A 21,050-nucleotide genomic window follows, 5' to 3' on the forward strand; every position below is an offset into this window, starting at 1 on the left:
TCAGGGGTGCACCGGGGTGTCCTTTGGACACCCCTGCACCCTTGAAATCGCATTCTCAATTTGCGATTCGCTAATTGCGAATCGCAAATTGAAAATGTCTTCCCATTCATTCCAATGAATGGGGAGGTATTCCTTAATTGCGACTCGCAATTTGCGAGTCGCAATTAAGGAATGTTTAGAAATCGCAAAATTGTCAGCGATTTCTACATGCATAGGCTTTTGCGATTTCTTAATTGCGATTTCTTAAAAATCGCAATTAAGAAATCGCAAAAGCCAACAATGATGCATGTGCCTATAAGAGCCTAGTGGTACCCAGAATCTTCTGCAGTCAGCTAATGCTTTGGCTGCTTGAAGATGACATTGATTATTCCTTAGAGTCGTTTTTCTTCCTAATCCATGGTCATCGCCCTTTTCCCCTCCACTGGCAGGACATAAATGGACCCTGTACTTATTGTGTGACTGCCCAACTCGTTTGGAGGTCGCAGTCAAAGTTTGCCGGGGAAGAAAAGACTTTCATAGGTACTGGGACAAAGAAGTGGGAATAGTTTATTAGCAAGTACTCTGAGCATCAGTTCCTCATTGCCTTCCTCATCCAGCCATGCTCGATCAGGATGTGCCTTAGAGGGGCATCATCATCTTGATCACACACTGGTCTAGCAAAAGAATACTTATCCCCAAAGTATTGCCCCACCCCTAACAGGTGGCATGAACAATAAGTGAGCGATCAAGAAATGATGTGCCTATGTATAGCATAGAAGTGAGTGGCCATATATTATCAAACAACCCAGAGGGAGCCCTCAATGTCTCAGCTCCTCAAGTCTCTCTTCAGTAAGGAGTCTACGCACATGCTCAGGCAACCGCATCCACTTAAAGCAGGTACGCCTCGCGTAAAATTAAAAGCACTACCAGCAATGGCTCATAAGCCATTCGAAATTCTATGTCAGTCATTGAGACTGAGTGAAAGAAGATAGTTTTACACTAATGCAATAAATCTGCAAAGAAAACTGCAAAGATATAGGAAAACAATCTTTCGAAATTAAAGGGCCATTACTCACTGTGGATCATAAAATAGCGCCACCTACAGACATTTATGAGAAAGGTGCTCCAAAATGGCGCCACCTTACTCCGAGCTCAGCACTGCTGAAACTGCCTGAAACTGCCTGTTTTAGCTCAATCTTACTGACACAGCCTCAAACGGTCCCCGTTTTGGCTCAGTACTGCTGTTTCACGACCAACCCATGCCACCTGACCTGAAATTGGCGGAATTTGAGACCTCGACGCCGCGCACGGCGGTGAGCCCGTGAAACTTTTACTCAGCGCGATTTCAATGCGCGTCCGGTGCCGCGTGCCCATATGTTACACCGGCATACCTGCAGGCCCGCCTATTGGCACCTTAAATTGCGGAAGTGTGAGCGGAGAGCCCCTGTTGACTTCCGGATAAGCCCTACAAGTTTGGCAGCACTTGCACATGTGCTCCAAAAATGGCGCCGCCCGACTCGGAGCACTGCACTGCTGTAACGGCCTGAAACTGCCTGCTTTAGCTCAATCTTACTGACCCAGCCTCAAACGGTCCCCATATTGGCTCAGTACGGCTGTTTACCGACCAGCTCATGCCGCCTGACCTGAAAATGGCGGAATTGGAGACCTCGACGCCGCGCGCAACACGCACCTGCACGCCTAATACCGAGCTGCATTAAGTGAGTCCACAGCCCGTCTTCCAGATGTTTCATCTTCACGGTCAGTGCTTCCTGCAGCAATCGGACAGCCCTGCGGGCGTCTGCGAGTAAAGCATTCCTCCATCAAAATCGCCATCCGCTTAACTCTTTAATTGTGTGGTATTTATTTTAAACACTTTTACAGCTGCGCAGCAAATAGTGCCAGCTGCACTGTTTAGGCCTTTTACAGCTGCGCAGCAAGTAGTGCCAGCTGCACCGTTTAGGCCTTTTTACAGCTGCGCAGCAAGTAGTGCCAGCTGCATCGTTTAGGCCTTTTTACAGCCTGACGGCACATTAACCCGGATTATGCGCCCCGTTTGCCCTCTTATTTCTACTCACTACCGCTCTCCCAGTAACACCCCTCTCATCTCTCCCCCACTCTCCTTCGCCTCATCTTCTCAACATGGCCACCTCTCGAGTTAAGTCTGGAGCCAATTGCTACAAAATCATTTATCCTCCCGACCAGTCTAAAGCTACAATAAAACGACTGAAGCATAACACTATTGAACGTTTCCCGGACTCCCTTTTTGTGGATCAATTTTAAAATGGTCGTCTTGGGAGGCTCAAAAACGATTTCATCTTCTTCACTCGTGACACCCCCTCTTGGTCCAACAGTTTTTACAATTCCCTTAACGTCACCACCTCCTCCTCCTCTATCCCTTATGGGAAACAACTAAAAATGTCCCCCTCTGGGTGCTTCAATGGCTACCTCACTATCTCACTCTATAACAACGGTACTGTCATGATCCAAGGCAAAGACTCCTGCCTCTCGCTCTTTGACCACCTCTTCCCCTCCTTACTCCCCTTCTCTGCAACCGGGTTTCCCCTTGACTCTCCTTCCAGCTCCACCCATTACTCCCTTTCTCCTCCGCCGACCCCTCCTCACTCCAATTGGCTGCACTCTCGAGAAGCGCAGGTCGGCCCTCTTCCCTCCCCCCCGAACTTACCTCATCTCCTATTCCTCCCCCCCCACAGTATGTACCCTCCCACATTACTTCAGCCTTACCACTAGCTAACACGCTCCTCGTCCCATCTGCACTATCACGATACTCCAATATCCTCTCCTCCCCCATACCTCTTCCCATCACCCCTTTCTTCTCCTCCCCCATACTTCTTCCCATCACCCCCCTCTTTATTCCACCTCTCCTCCAACACTCTCCCCCAATTAACTTTCCCTATGCTCCCCTTAGCCCTCCTTCCATCCCTCCTCTCCAACCCTTCATCCCCTCGTCATTCACCCCATTTTTGCCACATTCCCACTGCATCTCTCTCCTCCCTCCTACTCCTCCAGTACTGCCGCACTACCCCCTTTCCCCTCCTAGTAACCCCTTCCATCTCCCTCCCTCGGGCCCTGCAGAACCACTTCCCCTCATCAACTTCCCTCTCTCTCAACCCCCCTCACTCTGCCAGATGACCGTTCCCTCACTGCTACATCTCCTAACTGACAGGACCTCCGCAACCACTGCACCTCTTTTCCTCCCAAACCTCCTACATTCCCATGACGCCACACAGGCCTCCCCCCTCCTACTTCCCTACCGATGTGTTTCGCACCTTTCTCCCTCTAAATTTGTCCTTAATTCCTCTCCCTCTTGCAACACCAACAATGACAACTCTCCCTTAACCCCCAATGCACTTACTCCCGCTCCCAACCTCCACCTTTCCCCACCTGTGAACCCCACCCCCCGACTCACCTCCTGTCCCCCCACCTCTCCCTGCCTTCCACCACCAATTCCACCCCCCCTTATTTCAATCGAGCCACCCAACCTTCCGTGCTCTGCCTCTTTCTCTCTGGAAAATACACTATGCTCTCTGATCACCTCCATCTCCCAGCTTACAGCTGCCATTTCACGTTTATGCTCTAAGATCTCCACCCCTCCATGCACCTCTACTCCCTACCAACTTCCCCGGAGATGCACCTCGCCCCCTCACCCCAACACAGCCAAGCTCAACCTTTCGTCTGCAAACGTCGTTAACTCACACAAGCCCTTGAACGCCACCCTTCTTCAACAGGCATACCCTAGCAACCCCACTGTCTACACTATTCCGACCATCATCTCTGTCAGAACAAAGCGTCCACCTAAACCCTCCCGAGCACCCCCGCAAATGTACAATATCCCGATCACCCATCAGAGCCCTAGTGCCCCCGTCACCAAAACAGTCTTGACAGAGCTGCGCTGTATGCTTCACAACTGCAGATCTGCAGTAAAACACAAACTTGAAATCTCCGACACCATCACCCTTCACAATCTTGACATGCTCTTCCTCACAGAGACCTGGTTCAAAGATACCTCTCACTCTATTTTTGATCTCCTATTACGCACAGGTTATTCCATATTTAGGAATGACAGAACTGAAAACACGGGGGGAGGTGTTGCAGTCATCTTCAGAAACGCCCTCCAACTTAAGGCGTCTCCTATCAGCTCCCCCCACACCTTTGAATGCCTTTCTCTTGAACTTCAATTGCAACACCGTTCACCGCTCAGATTCCATATCATTTACCGCCCGCCTCGTAGTGGCTCTTCGTTTATAGAAGATCTCAAAGACTTCATCAGCGACCAATACTCTCAAAGTGACAATCAGACCAACGTGGGTGACTTCAATTTCCACTGGGGCGCACCGCAAGACTCCTCTGCAAACTCACTGGCCACCTTCCTCTCTGCAAATGATCTTATCCAACACTGCACTGAATCAACCCACTCCAAAGGCGCAATCCTGGACCTTGTTATTTCTAAAGCAGGCATGCTTTCTACTACTACCCCAATTCATGTAGACTGGTCTGACCACCACCTCATCCCATTCTCTCTTCAACTTTCACACTCTATAACTCTTGGCCAACCCAAGTGGGCCATCTCCTGGTTCCCGGATGCCAAAAACATTGATGTCGGTCCCCTCAGCTTTGCTATCACTTCCAAGGCTAGACCCGAACATAGCTGTTGACGATCTCACCTCCCAATGCCTCACAGTTCTTGCAGCTGAAATTAATAACGTCGCTCCACTCAAAAGCAAGAGGATAAGGCCCACTCCCTCAGCACCTTGGTTCAACAAATCCCTTTATGAGGAAAGGAAGCAGCTAAGATTCCTGGAGAAGCAATGGAGGCAATTGCCCTCCACTGACAATTTAGCCATGCTTCGCACAGCAAGATCCAAGTACCACAAGCTCATCTTCCTTGTGAAAGCGACGCACTTCAAAACCCTCCTTGATTCCGCCAAAAATAGACCCAAAAAACTATTCGATCTCATCAAGACTCCGAGCTGCTCTCCCCCAACCTCCAAGGTGGAGGATTCTTCAAAGAGAGCAGCGGATTTTGCTATTTTCTTCGATGGAAAAGTGAAATCACTTGTGGATCAGGTTGCTCATCCTACACCTCCAGAGGAGCGCAAATCCTTAGCCATTTGGCAGAGCTTTGACCCCCATATCTGAAGATGCCCTTCTCAAGTGCATACGGGAAACAAAGCCCTCCAACCATTCTCTTGACCCTATCCCCAGTGCCATTGCCTTTGACTTCTATACCCTTTCCCTTTCCTATTGGACCACTCTGATCAACCTCTCCCTCTGGCAAGGCTCCCTTCCTGTCTCCTTCAAAACTGGGCAGGTCACCCCTCTGCTTAAAAAGCCCACTGCTGATGCGAATGACCTCAACAACTTCCGCCCCATCACTAACCTTCCCTTTCTTGCGAAGATCACAGAAAGATGTGTAGCAAAACAACTCTCGTCATATCAAGGACAATGATCTTCTTGACAATTGTCAGTCCGGCTTCATCCAAAACTGCAGCACTGAAACAGCCCTACTGCAAGTGGTTGATGATGCGCTGAGGATACTCGACTCAGGGGCGTCCTGTCTGCTAATTCTCCTTGACCTTTCCGCAGCCTTCAACACTGTTAATCACAACACCCTCCTCAATATTCTTCAACAGAGAATGGGCATGGAGGGAACTGTGCTTAAATGGTTTGCATCCTTCCTCTCTGACAGATCTCAAATGATCAAAATAGCGAACAGTCTTTCTTCTCCTGTGGCGGTGGGTCAAGGTGTTCCCCAAGGCTCTATACTTGCACCCACATTGTTCAATCTCTACTTAGAACCACTGGGAAACCTCCTAAGCAAATCTGGGATTCACTATCATCTCTATGCAGACGACACTCAACTTTACCTCAAGGTTGCCTCCACTCATGATCTCTCCATCCTAAGATCTACTCTTGACTCCATTCAAAACTGGATGTCAACTCATCAATTGATTCTGAATCCCTCCAAAACTGAATTCCTCCTCTTCTCCTCCTCACTCTCTCCTCCCCCGGTTCAAGCATGGATGGATCAGATGAATCTACTAAACAATAAACCCATCATTGTCGACAGTGCAAAATCCCTTGGTGTCATTCTAGACAAAAAACTCAATCTAACTCCCCACATCAATTCTATTGCAAAATCTGCTCGCTACCAACTGCGCCTTCTTTGGGGAATCCGTCGCTTCTTCCCGGAGCAGGACCTTATAACCCTGGTGCAAGCGCTGGTCCTCTCCAGACTAGATTACTGCAATTCTCTTCTTACTGGCCTCCCCAAATCTCACCTGTTCCCACTTAAGTCTGTCTTCCATTCAGCAGCTCGTTTCATTTATGGGGCCAAAAGAAGCGATCACATCACACCGATGTTATCCTCCCTCCGCTGGCTTCCCTTCGAGGCTAGAGCTATCTACAAGACCGCTTGTATCACCCACAAAGCCTTGCACTCCTCCTCTCCCCGCTACCTGGCGAATAAACTGAAACTTTCTGGAGGCTCTAGACCTTCATGCAATGCGGAGAATCTACTGCTTGAACCTCCCACTTTCAAGAAGGAAAGAACAATGGCACAATCCTTTTCAGGCAACGCAGTGAGAATCTGGAACTCCTTTCCGCCTCAGCTCCGGACCACCGCCTCCTCCCAGGCCTTCAAAAGGGACCTCAAAGTTCTCCTCCTCCAGAGACACCTCCAAAAGTAATTCACGTCCTCTTGCTATTTGTGAGGAAGACTTCCCACTACTGATAATTTCTACTTTCCATGACCATGGAAGTGCCTTCCCAGTGTATTCCTGTGGTTGGAGTGTCTGCCTTTTTGCAGTATTTTCCATGTACTGGTGTTCGGTGCCCTTTTGTAACATGCACACACCACTCTGCCCTTGTAACACACGGTTGCTACCTCTCACATGTTTTTACCTTTGATACTTGCACAAGTGCCACCTTGCCTACGTAACGCTTTTTCTTGTGCCTCAGTGTCTAGCACTTATTGCAGTACTATACCTCAAATTATACTCTGTTTTCTCTTATAACTGCACACTTGTCACTTTTCCTCTTGTGCACTTCTGACTACCTCATGTATTTTTGGTTGCTCACAATTTTTACTACCTCAAGTATTTTGTTTGCTCACAATTGTCACTATTACCTTTACTACCTCATGTATTTTTGGTTGCTCACAATTTTTACTACCTCATGTATTTTGTTTGCTCACAATTGTCACTATTACCTTATGTAAGTAATGTATGTTTTTGCAATCTGTTCTTTTGTAATGTTTCTCATTATGTTTCATTTCTGTTCCTAATGTGAAGCGCTCTGACGCCTTCGGGTAAAGTCCGCGCTATATAAAAATGCATAAATAATAAATAATAATAATAATAATGCAAGACATTTCAAAATCGACCAAAAGTGCTAATCGACTGAGCAACCCTCACCCCTGTCCCTCAAGCTAGAGACTACCAACAGAGGTTGACTTGAATTCAATGAGCGGGCCCCTCCCCTTTTTAAGTGGATTTGGCCCCAATGGATGGGGTCACCTGGAGCCCATTATGGCTTGGGGAGGGGTGGGGCATGTCCTCCCTCCCCTTTTTATTGCATTTGGCTCAGGAGATGGGGTTCCTGGCGCCTATTAAGTTTTGGGGAGGGGGTAAGTGCCCCCTCCCCTTAATGTATATATTTTGGCCATGGGGGAGGGGAGCCAAGTGCCCTCTCCTCTTTACAAATATTGTTTTTCCACCGGGAATGGGGTCAAAGGACGTGTGCAGTGTGGGTTTGGCTGCCTGCGGGGTTGGACACAAGGGCCTTGGGGATGGAGCTTCCGGGCCAGAGAAGGCATGGGTAGGAGGGCCACACACCGCGCGGTGCCTGCCATGTTGCACTTTGAAATGCGGGGGGGTACCATAGGTACCCCCCATGTGCACCCCCTAGAGTCCCAGGGGGCCCGCAACGGGCCCTCACAGGGAGTCTCTGCATGCCTTTCCGTGGCAGCATTGCCGCCACGGAAAGGCAAGTCTGCAAGCCCATCCAAATATGGCGGGCGGTGTCTAATAGACACCGCCACCATATTAAATATTTTCCGCCCCGGCCGCAAGGCGACCGGGGCGGAAAAGCGGCAGACGGTGTTCACGTCCACCGCAGTCCCCCCCGCCATAGTAATATGGCGGGGGGGAAATGGGTGACGGGCGGGCATTAATGTCGGGCGGATCGCCACCGCCACCATGGCGGTGGCGATCCGCCCGACATCGTAATGGACCCCTTAGTATCTACTATGTAGAATCTTTGCCGTGTTGGAAACTTTTTTTGCAGAATCAAAAAACTTGTGTCAAACATGCTGAACACAAGTCAACTGTCACCTGCAAACAGAGTTATTGTTGACTAGAAAAGATTTATATTGTGTTCAATACCTCTACACACCTATGCTGCATTAGGAGCACATGTGTTTTGTAAACACTTACAACCATTAGCTGGACACAGGCTGCTTAAAATTACCTAAAGAAGTAATATAGTACTCACCCACCACTACGTAAACTATAAAACAAACGTGCAGTGTGGGGTTGGCTGCCTGCGGGGTTGGACACAAGGGCCTTGGGGATGGAGTTTCCTGGGCCTGAGAAGGCATGGGTAGGAAGGCCACATGGCCCACTTCCCATTTTAAAGAACATATGAACATATGGCCCTGAGGAATGGGGTCTCCAGGGCCTATGACGGCTCGGGGACGGGGGCCATGCAGCCCCCTCCCCTTTTTTAAGCAGATTTGGCCCAGTGAGATAGGGGGACGCGGGCAATGCAGCCCCTCCCCATTTTTAAGCAGATTTGGCCCAGTGAGAAAGGTCCTATTAAAGGTCCCTTTCTATTGCATTTGGCCTATGAAGGGGGTCCTCAGGCCTATAAAGGCTTAAGGAGGGGGCCAGGCGTCACCTCCCCTTAATATATATTCTTTGGCCCGAGGCCACTTTTGGTTTGGGGAGTGAGGCCACGTGAACTCCCTCCTTACAGATATCATTTGGCCCCTAGGAATGTGGTCCCTGGGCCTGAAGTGGCTTGGAGAGGGAGACCACATGCCCTCTCCCCCTTTTAAAAACAAATGCCTTGGGGAATGGGTCCCTGGCACCCAAAGGCTGTTCAATGAGTGGGATTGGAATCTTGCGGGCAGTTTGCCGGAAGGCCTAATGCCAGTCTGGCTCTACAGCCAGCCACCCGCTGTGCACGGCCCAAGGCCTTGTGCATTGTGGGGTTGGCTGCCTGCGAGGGTTGGATGCAGGCCTGGCATCCTGCCAGGTCCTGTGGCCAACCCCACTTGCGCATGGCCAAAGGCTGGGCAACACATGGGGTTAGCTGCTGCCTAACACACTCATTGGATGATTTCATGAGTGATGTCATCAATGACATCATTTGATATGGCATCAGTGATGTTATAAATGATGTCATAGACCATGTCATAAGTGAAGTCATATGTAGTACATGGTGGGGGAGCAGGTTATAAATCCATCCAGTACTTTTTGAGATAATAAGTCTAAAAAATATTTGTATATCTGGATGGCTGGGTATGACAAACTCTCACAAGAATCCCTCAAACCCAATTAATTAAAAAAAGAAAATACAGTGTCTGATTGGCACAGGGTGTTTTTCCCCCTTTGGAGGCACGCTTCCGCAGGAGTGAGCACTCTGATTAGCTGCCTGCAACATGAAGAAAAATGTTGCAGGCAGTCATTACAGGACATGAGGACCTTAAAATAACGAGGAAAGGGTTGGAATACCCTGAACCCATAAGCACTGTGGAGGGGTCACAGGTTATAAAATAAAAAACAAAAACCCTGCAAGATCATGACTTTGAAAAAAAAGAGAGAAACACCCATTGGCATTTCAGTTATAATTAAATTGGCCACCTAGATGGGCCAGGCGCTTGGGTCTCCAAATATTTTTGGGGAGGGGGCGTGAGTGGGCCCACTTCTCCAAACTACTTAGTGCCTGGTGACCCCATTTCTGGAGCCAAATGCACTAGGAATGGGAAGGAGGCATGCACCCCCCCTCCCTGAACCACCTGTGGAACCCGGGGACCCCATCCCCCAGGGCTAAATGCACTAAGAAGGAGAGGGGGGCTTATGGCATTTTCTCCTAACTATAACTTAATTTTAAACTTTTTTTTCAGTGATTACATATATTCACTGAAAAATCAAAGGTCATAGGAACGGAATGCACACCTTCAGCCGTGTTCCATGTATGGTTGGGTGCAAGCCCTGGCCTGCAGCCGCAAGGGCACACCCAACGCCCCACTGCCCCTGCCAGCTCCCAAGCCAGCACCCATTGCGGTGCTGGTGCGAGCTGGCTCAGTTATTTTCCTCCCACCTGGGTGGAAGCAGCATTTGTCTGGGCTCCAGGAGCATTCTCTTCCCATATGCCCGCACTCCCCCGGGCACTATAGTGTTCTGGGAGATGGGGCCCCCAGGGACACCGCAACTTTGTTGGGTCCCGCGGCGGGGCAGTGTGGGCCGATCAATTGCTCAAGGAAGGAAGCAGCGCTCTCCCCCTTCACTAAATGTTATATTGGGCTACAGGGGATAGGGTCCCTGGTCCCTCAATGAGGCATGAGGTGGGGGCCGCACACCCCCCCTCCCCTAAATTGTATACTTTGCCAGTGGGGGCTCCTCCACTAAGGCGGAGAAGTGTCACCCCACTGCTTTTTAGCTTTATTATCATTTTATTTTCTCCTACTTCAGCAGCTTTGCGTGAGGGGGCGGAGGCAGGGGAGGAGTTGTAGCACCCTCCTAAGTACACAATGACAGCTTGGCTGGCCCTCTTTGGCCGGCCAAACAGTTTTAGGTACTTCACATGTTCTCCACGCAGGCTGCATTACAGCCTGCATGGAGAACATGGCCAGGCTCCCAATTCAGTGTCTGAGCACCAAAAAACAGCACTCAGACCAATCACAACACTGCTAAGATGGCGTTGTGATTGGCTGACTGGGAGCCTGTGTGTGCTTCCTGTTCAGGCCAGTGAGCAGGGCCGGACTGGGAACCACAACCGCCCTGGCAAAGTGCTCGGCCGCCCCCCCCCTCCCCACTCAGGGGGGGGGGAGTTGGAGGTGCCACCGAGCTCTTTGCTGGGGCCGGTTTTCGGGCGATTTTGGTACAGGTCCGATTTTGCAGCTCTATGCTGCAAAAACGGCCCTGTAACAAAATCGACCCCAAGGGGCCCAAAAACCGGCCCCCACCCGTGCGGCGCACCAGGGGATTGCCCGGCGCCCGCTATGGCCAGTCCGGCCCTGCCAGTGAGGGAGGACTACGGTGGAGTCGAGGTGAGGAAGCGGCGAGAAGGTACGTTTTTTTATTTGATTTATTATTACCCGCTTCTCCTGCATCCTACCCCCTCCCGCCCTTGTCCCCGTCCCCCTACCTCCAATCCTTGCTGGACACAGCTGTACTTAGCCCCAGTGGATAGGGTCCCTTGGGCCTAGATGAAGCTTGTGAAGTGGGGCCACATGCTTCCCGCCACTAAATTTTATATTCAGCCCCAGGGGATGGGCTCCCTGGGATCACAATGAAGCACGGGAAGGGAGGCCACACGCCTACTCCCCAATAAAATATATAGCAACCCTACCCCCCGGTCCCTTGCCCATCCCAGGGGGCTCCTATTAAAAAACATGAGAGGCCGTGAGGCACACCTATGGCAGGGATATCCACACAGATAGAAGAGACCTAGGTCTCCGGCCATGCGGTTGTGAATAGCATCTGACAAACGTGTCCTGATGAAAAGTACTAATGCAGTATTTACTACTTTACATACAGCTTGTGAATGGGCCTCCGTTGTGTTCTGAATAAAGGTTTATCCAGCGGTTCAATTTGCCAGTCCCTGGCACCAAGACACAGTTCTGGCTGTTTAAGTTACGCTTCATGAAAACCCTGGCATAAAAACATGGCACACAGCTGTAGCACCTTTCATATTGGACATGAATATGGCATTGGTGCCTGCTAATACAGCCACTCTGATTATGCATGTCATGGTCAACGACACGTGGCTTGAGTACTTCTCTGTTAAGCAATGTTTCAGTGCTTGGTTGCAAGTCTGCTATGATTAGACATGCATATGGGAATAGCGCCTGGCTGTAGGTTTTCTGTTTGGACATGCATGTGGCAATACCACGCGGTTGTATACCTGCTTTTTAATTCAACACATTTATGGAGGTTGGCCCTAGTATTGCTCTGATTGGACGGTTCCATGGTGCACGTGGCTGCTGATCTGCTCTGATTGGACCTGCACATGGCATCTTTAGATCCGTTATGATTGGACATGCATTTGAAGCTGGGCTGCCCCAGCACTGTTTGACAGTCTGAGCAGCGTTGCTTTTAAGAGCCCTCTTGCTCTGTCAGCTTTCCCTTTTCCAGTCAGTCTTCTTAAGCACGGATTGTAATTATCCCAGGATTTAGGCTGCGGTGATAATCAAGGCCGAGGCCGCCCATGAGTCACCCAGTCTAGCAAAGAATGCCAAGGATCACACTCTCCTTACCTTGAGAGCCTGGCGCTGTGCCATGTACACAGGCACCAACCAGCGAGCAGCCAGCATAATGCCGACGCCCCTGCGGCAGGCCTAGTGCTGTGTACCTACTGGCCTCTGTGCGAGGGAGTGGAATTGGTGCTAATTTACAAGGGGGGGGGGGGGGATAGTCTGTGGGAAGCAGAGGTGCACACACGGTTTATCCTGCGTTGAAGCTCACAAGGTCTCGTGACCCACAGGATGATAAGGGATGTGGGGATGACTGAGTATGGACATCTGGCCGCGGAAAATTCCACAACTGGCACTAGACAGAAAGATTCAAGCAGAAGAACCTCTGGAAGGCCACGAGATGCCTAAGACATTGCCGTTTGCCCCACCCCCGCCTTCTCTCATTATGCCCTGTCCGACTATCCCTAATGATAAATAAAATGATAATTACGCACTTGTATAGCGCGCGACTACCCGGAGGCAACTCGGCGCTTGTACGAATACCGCTGAGGAACCCTTCCTGGCCTTTCCCTGTGAGGTGCCCACTCCTGGGCACCCCCAAGGTGAAGCCAGGCATCCTAGCGTTGTTGGGGCCGCTGTGGAGATTAAGCAAGCTATTGTCCAGAGTTGCAGAGTGGGACTCATGATTAGAATAGGCACCGAGGCGAGAATGATCAGGTCCAAGGAAATTGAGCCCAAGACCCGCCGAGGCGGGAATTGAACCCTGGTCCCAGGCCAGACTTCTGCATCAGGGTCTGCCGCTCTAACCATTGAGCCACACTTCTCCACCATTGAGCCACACTTCTCCCTCCTCTCATCAACCACTCACTGTTCACTGTCATCACAGCCAATCTGGTCTGGCCTCTCCCTTTCCACTGAGGGGGAACTGACTTAGATACTGGGCCTCTGCTCTCCGCTCACTCTTATGTGAATGATAACAAACTCCATAGGCTCACCTTCACCAGTGGCGGCTAGCGCACAACGAAAGTGTGGGGGGGGGGAGGGGGAGGTGGTAAACGGAAGATGGGGGGGGATTTGAGGGTAAAAATAATATTATAAGAAAATCTTACCTCTCGCTGCCCTGATGACGACAGCTGCCTTGGTGCTACTCTTCCGGCAATCTCTGGGAAGGCACAGGCTCCCCTCCCAATCCAGACGCTGCTCTCATGCTATGAGGATTGGTCTGAGCCGCCTGGTCTGCTGCTCAGACCCTGCCTGGGAGCCTGCGGGTTTTCTATAGCCGATCTGTGAACGCACCTGGGTTGTAGAAATAGAAGTGCACATGTCTGTGTGGCCGGCATAAGGTGACCGGCCAAACTTGCATGCTGACTTCTAAGTGCTCACCACTCCTACCCATCATGGCCCAGCCCACCCCGCATGCACCATCACCCAGAGCCCGTCATAGGGAAATAAAATAATATTATTGTTTTAATATCGTTCTATTTTTCTGTGACTGACTGACCAGTGGGGCGACGCTGCTCCGCCATTTCTGACCTTCACCTTTCTGAAAGCAAAATGACACCCTGGTACTTCAATGTGTTCACAGGCCTTGAAAATCTTACTCACTTCCCAAAGCTGTTACTCTCTTGCAGTGGCGTAGTGAAACCCTCCACAGCCCGCTACCACTTTAGCACCTTAGGCGGGGTGCCATGGGGCCCCATTAGCTGGAAATTAAAGCGTATGGAATGGAAAGAGTAAGTGAGAGAGAAAGAAAAGAATGTAAAAGTTAGGATGGGGAGACAAAAGATGATTAGATGCAAAAGGAGGAATACACAAAGAAAGGGTGTAATAATGAAATAAAAGAAGAAAACTGGAAAAGAAAGAATAGTTGAAAGTATGGACGGATGGAAGTAAGGAAGGATAAATGTATGAATGGCAGGGAAAAGGGTGGATAGAAGGGGGAGAGGAAGAATAAAGGAAAAGTGGACAGGTGGGTTGAAGAGTGAAAGGATCGATAAGTGAAAATATGAGGAGATGGTAGAATCTACAGATTGGTGAAAATATCATGGGAGGACGAGGGAAAGGATTTTTTTTAAAAAAAAGGTAATTTTTATTGCACGGGCGGCCAACGGTCTAGCTACCAAACTGGTTCAATCTATTTCTCAATTAAAAGATTCGCTTTCAAAATTCTTATATCTTGAACATAAGTAAAATCTGAAACTGAGGTCAAGGTTTAAAACCCAGAGACACCAAATAAAAGAGGTAACTGTTTCATTTATAAGAGAGGTATTTTCAGGCTTGTTTTCTGCTGAGGTCAACATTGTACGTGTAGAACCAATTCTATTTACTCTGGGAGATAGAAAAATATTGTGTTAGTAAAATAGCATTCCTATGTTGCGATGCAGAGCAAATTATTGTTGATGATTAACATATTCCATACGAATTACTGAATATGAATTGCTTTTGCTCTTAACAAACCAATGCATTTTTAGAGCACTGAAAAGCCTTTTATATTAGTATGTGAGGTGGTCAAACTAGCTTTTATACAATTTAGGCAAGTCTGCCACATAATGTGGTCCTCCACCACCACATAATTTGAGTGGCCTAGCTATAGTGTGAAAGAGAGGGCTTGAATTCAATCAGACGATCTTTATTGACACAAAAGCTGCTGTGTGTGATATTAAAAGACTGTTGCTGAGCACCTCTTCCATTCTCTGTATGGTACACTGTTGTACAAAATGTAGAGATTACTGGAAGTGTAAACGTTTGGGATCTACGTGTGGTAACCATAATACTGCACAATTTTAATGCAAATTAAAGTACGGCGTTTTCACCGCATCACAATAGGGCTTTGAGAAGGGCTGCCGACCAGTGGGAGGCCTGCTCCTTCCAGGGGGTTTTGGGGCCGGGGGTGGGGGGAGGGGGGCAGTCAGCACCGTAAGAGGGCTGGTTGGGCTGATTTAGTAGCCTTGGGCTGGGGTGGGCTGCTGTCGGGCTAGCTTTGCAAATGTAATAAATAAACAATGCCTCGGGATAGATAGATATACTAAACAGTATGTCGAAGAGAATCCTATTTTCAATCTTCCTGTCGATATAAATCTATATAGAATAACTTGTATCAATTTCAAGTATCCATAGTCAATGGCCAAAAAATATATATGTACTGAATTAAAGGTTCTTTGAACTGTATTTATTTCATACGTATCTTTGAAAGAAGTTGTCTCTTTTTTTAATATTCTGAAAAACACATATACAAAAAAAAAGATTTCAACACCATATATATATATACATAACACCATATATATACATGTATTTACATTTTATACATAAACCAAAAACACAGACCAAATTCCTGTCTTGTTGCTCTCTTCGCCCTTATTTCAAAGCAGGATGCACTTCACTTTATATTCCACAATGTGCAATCCCTTCCTAATTAGATCACCACCCTGGAGTCACCTAACGGTTTTATCAATTCAAACCCCTCGTTTTGTAGCTTCTCTCAACTTATTCTATGTTATTTCAATTTATTCTGGTGTCTCCAAATTTCTTTCTGCTGGTTCAATATATATCCGGCCATCTTAGAGCACTAGCCACCATTTCGGTGGCAGTGACCCAGCAGCCGGACAGGGTGGTTCTGTAGGTGCCTTTTCCTTTTTTCTGTGGGTGCCTTTGGGTTTGGTGCCTTTCATTTGTCTGTGGGCTCTCAGTGCTTTGCTGTCTGTTGGCTCATTGGTGTTTCTGTGGCGTGGCGAGCATAGCGGGCGACTGTGAGTCTCAGAGGGTGGTGGCAGGGGGGATGGAGCTGGGTGTAGGGTGCGGGGGTTTGAGCTGGGTGTGGGGGATCTGAGGGGGCGTTGGATGGGGGAGTGGGGGTGGTGGTTTGGGGGTCGCGGCGACGGCGTTGCACTGAGGGGTTCAGGAGGAGTGGGGGGGTAGGGCCAAGGGGATGGGAGTCTGAAGGGGGGCTGTTTGGGTCCGGTTGGGGGTGCGGGGCTTGTGGGAGTGGGGGTGAAGGCACCGGGAGATGGAGTCATTGGAGTGGAGCGATAGAGAGGGGGAGGGCAGCGGTTGGGCGGGTAGGAGGGGAGGCTGGACGGGTTCAGGGGGCTTGGGGGAGGGGTGGTGGGATCGTCCAGTGCGGAGGGGAGGTCACTCAGCGGGAGAGGGTCGGGTTGCGCGTGGGGGATCAGGTGGGGCGGGGGGGTGTTTTTACCCCGACATGCTGGACTCCATCTCTTTTTCCCGACAGGAACGTGTGTCAAGGTGCTGGGGAGAGCAGCATACGGCTCCACTCCACCGAGGGGATGGGCCGGCTCTGCCTTGTTCGGGCGGTCGCGCTCCACCGAGGGACCAGGCAGTGGCGCACAATGGGAAGCGGGGCGGTAGGTCCCCGCCAGCCTCACCCCGAAGGGTCGAGATGGCCGCCGGGGGACGGGGGCGGTGGTCCGGAGGTGCAGAGCTGAATACGGAGGAATATCAAGTTGAGGGGAGGAGGGAGAGTGTGGATTTGAGGGACCTGCTGCATACCTGTAGGGAAAAGGCAGGATTGAGCCGGCTGGATCCCATGGGGGTGGCGGGGGACTTGATTTGGTGGAGGTTCCTGGTGTGGACCAGGGGGGTGAGATGGAGCAGCTGGATTATGAGGAGGACAGCTTTGAGGAGGGGGAGATCCGGGAAGGAAGGGGGGGAGGGGAAGGGGGGAGCGGTGTAACGATGTTGCTAGTGTGTTCCAGGAACACTCACGATGCGGAACGGCGAGAGTGACGGCCCCCCCGCTCCATTGGTTAGGCGGCGGGATCCAGTGCGGACGCCGGCCTTGACGCCAGGTAAGGATGGTGGCGGAGTGGGGAGTGGGTTGGGCGGACCCCTTTGAGTGAATGTGTCAGTGGGGACTGATGCCAGAGGGGGGAGGCGGGGGCGCGCCTTAGCAAGAGGAAGTATGTGAAGGACACGGGGGTGGGCCCGGATGAGGCGGGCACCGGTGGGTCCGGGGACGGTAAGGCGGATTAAGGGGGGCCGGGGGCTTTGGGAAAAGGCTCATACGCCAGTTAGGCTGGAGCGTCTCGAGCCCCTCCTGGCGTCTTATCCGCAAACTGAAGATGCGGCCACGTTACGACGGGGTTTTCGAGAGGGTTTCCGGCTGGGGTACCAGGGTCCGCGGATCGTCAGGTGGGCAGAGAATTTAAAATCCGTCAATGCGCACCAAGCGGTGGTGCGGGAGAAGTTGTTCAAAGAGGTGCGGGAGGGGCAATGGCAGGCCCCTTTCGGGTTGCACCCATTCGGGATTTGAATATATCTCCTATTGGCGTGGTGCCCAAGAAGGAACCAGGTCAATTTCGCCTGATACAACACTTGCCGTGGCCAGAGGGGACACCGGTGAATGAGTATATAGCGTCGGAGCTGACGTCGGTGTCTTACTTGTCCGTGGATGTGACGCGGAGGCTGGTGGCGGCGGTGGGGGGTGGGCGACCTCATGGCAAAATTTGATATTAAGTCAGCGTTCAGGCTGCTGCCAGTACACCCGGCGGATCACCAGTTGTTGGGGATCCAGTTTGACGGGGGCATATTTGTGGACAAGGCATTGCCCATGGGGTGCTCGATATCATGCGCATTGTTTGAGTGCTTCAGTTCCTTTTTGCAGTGGGCTTTTTCAAGGCGCACAGACTCTCACACAATGACTCATTATCTGGATGACTTCTTCTTGGTGGGACGGCCTGGTTCGGCGGACTGCCAGCAGCAGCTGGACGGTTTTACGGAACTCATGGGTTACCTGGGTGTGCCCCTGGTGCCGGAGAAGACACAGGGTCCCAGTACAGTGCTGTCATTTTTGGGCATATAGCTCGACTCGGTAGCCATGGAAGCACGCCTGCCAGAGGAGAAGAGGGTGCAGATGTTGACGTTGGTGGGCGGCATGTTGGCAAAACGGAAAGTGACAGTGCGGGAGGTTCAGGTGCTGCTGGGACATTTAAACTTTGCATGCCATGTCGTGAGGGCAGGCCGTACTTTCTGCAGAGGGCTAGGTCTTGCGCTGTCCGGTTTGACTCTGCCACTTCATCATTTGTGCCTGTATGCAGGGAAGAGGGAGTCCTTGCGCATGTGGCAGGCCTTCCTGGAGCGCTTCAAAGGGGAGCCCATGGCGCCCCCCGAGGACTGGGAATGGGACGTCACCTTATCGTCAGATGCGGCGGGAGTGGGCGGGTTTGGGCTGTACTGGGGAGGACGGTGGTGCGCAGAGCAATTGCCGCAACATTGGCAGGGTGGGGGGCAGAGCATTGCCTCTTGGAGCTTTTTCCGCTGGTGGTTGCGGTTTTAGTGTGGGCACGGGAGCTAGCACACAAAAGGGTGCTATTCAAGGTGGAAAACATGTCGGTGGTGCAGGTTGTCAATAGGCAGTCGGCCAGGGACCCACAGGTGTTAAAATTGATGAGAGTATTTGTGCTGCGATGTTTGGAGCATGACATTTTGTTTCAGTCTCGGCATGTGCCAGGGGTGGACAATGCCATTGTGGAAGCTTTGTCTCGTTCACAGTGGCAGAGGTTCCATTGGCTAGCCATGGAGGCGGACGAGCGCAAGACGTCGGTGCCAGTGGAATAGTGGTCAGTGGGAGAGACCGGGTCGTACAACTGGTAAGAGCGTCGGTAGCCATTTCTACATGAAGAGCGTATGAGCAGGCATGGGGAGAATGTTTGCACAGTGGAGTGATACGACAGGGAGATCGATGGCGACAGGTGGTGCAGTTTATGCTGAGCTTGATGGATAAGGGGTTGTCGAAAGTGACGACCGCGGGTAAGTTGTTGGCCGTGGCCTTCATGGGGAAGTTGTGGTGGGGTTACGCACCGTAGGCGGGGGAACTGGAGACGCGTCTCTTGGAAGGCTGGGCGCGGGAGAAGGGTGCTAGGGTCAGTCAGCGTCGGCCCATTACGGAGGGCAAGGTCAAGGGCTTGTTACGAATGTTGCCCAGGATTTGCCACAACTGGGGGGAGACCATATTGTTTTCCATGCTCATGTCATGGATGTATTTTGGGGCCTTTATGGTTTCAGAATTGGTGGGGCTAAAGGGTTGGCCTGGGGTTCTTTGGGGGAGGTGGACCTGAGGGCTCGGGAGGTGGCGGTGCAGTTGCGGCGTTCAAAGACGGACCAGCGGGGTGTGGAAAATTGGGTGGTGATGGGACCAGTGGGGTCAAGGGCGATTTGCCCGGCGACATGGGGAAGGATGCTGGCACCCGGACGGCGGGAGATGTCGGCAGAAGTATTTGACCGGGTTGACAAGGGCAGGGTGACGGCGGCACTCCCTACGCGACATGGGTAGGGACCTGAAGGCTTTTGGGATGCATTTTTTTCCGGATTGGAGCGGCGACGGAGGCGGCAAGACAGGGTTGGGGGAAAGAGGAGCTCATGCGTCTAGGGTGTTGGAAGTCGGATTGTTACAAGACGTATGTCAGGCTGAGGGGGGTAGGGGCGGAGAAATAAGATGAATGGCTTTCTGCTCTTTTACATGTGTGTCTTTGCAGATGCAGTGGCGGGGCCGGGCGCAGCAGTTCTGGAGATTTATTATAGGACATTCATTTGTAAAGCGAGTGGAGAGGGCTGAGTGGGATAAACAGCGGAGCTTGAACCTGGAGTTGGACCCGAGGTTGTTTCATTGTCAATGGCAAGGGGAAGGGGGCATGAGATGGCATGAACTACTGCCGACTTTGAACAAAGTTGTCAAGGGGGGGGGGGGGGGTGCCCGGATGGTGTTATCATTCACCTGGGGAGAACAATTTGGCCCAGTGCAAGGGGATAGCTTTGGTAAAACAGATGAAGAGGGACCTGTTGGAAATACGGCGCAGGTGGTCTGGGTGCCATGTGATATGGTCAGAGTTTGTCCCAAGGCAGGTTTGGAGGGGAGCTGAGAGGCCGGCGGCCATAGATAGGACATGTAGGAAAATCAACAGGGAGATGAGGGTTTTCTGTGAGAAGGAGGGTATGGGTAGGCTAGAGCATCTGGAGCTAAGGTATGGGGCAGTATACTTCTTTAGGGAGGACGGTGTTCACCTCTCTAGGTATGGGATGGAACTATACATTGTTCAGTTGAACGAGGCGCTGGATAAAGCGATAGGGGTGCGCAGGTATCCAAAGACTCAGGAGGCCTAGGGGGGGGTCGAAAGTCGTCAGGACGACTTTCAAGTGGCGGTTTTTCTAAGTACTGGGGAAATTTTAGGAGGTCTGGTTTTACCGAGGGGGGGGGGTGGGGGGGGGGGGGGGGGGGTAAGTACAAGAAGTTATTTAGCTAGGTAGAGAGGCAAGTTGAAAATTGAAAAATTGGTTTTATGTTTGCTGTTTAGGGGAGGGGGTGGGGGGTTTGTTAACAAAAATATATTTAGCGAGGTTTAGTTTTGTACGGCACAGGCCAAGGGAATGTTTTTGTAAGGTGCCCCTGCTTCCAATAAAGCGGCCTTTGACACACCATCAAGCGAGTCTGTGGTCGATGCTGCCCCCCCTCCCCCCCTCCCTGGTGGGCCCCAAATGCAGTAACACTGCTGTATCACGCAGCTGAAAAGCAGATGCTGCTTCCGGATAAGGCAAACTCACCGAAACAATGTTTCTACAATTAAAGCTGAATTTACAGAAATATGAGTACTTGGCAAGGTCACCCAAATGGTAGTTTGAG

This window comes from Lissotriton helveticus, chromosome 5_1, assembly GCF_964261635.1.
Source record: "Lissotriton helveticus chromosome 5_1, aLisHel1.1, whole genome shotgun sequence".
In the NCBI taxonomy this organism is placed as follows: Eukaryota; Metazoa; Chordata; class Amphibia; order Caudata; family Salamandridae; genus Lissotriton; species Lissotriton helveticus.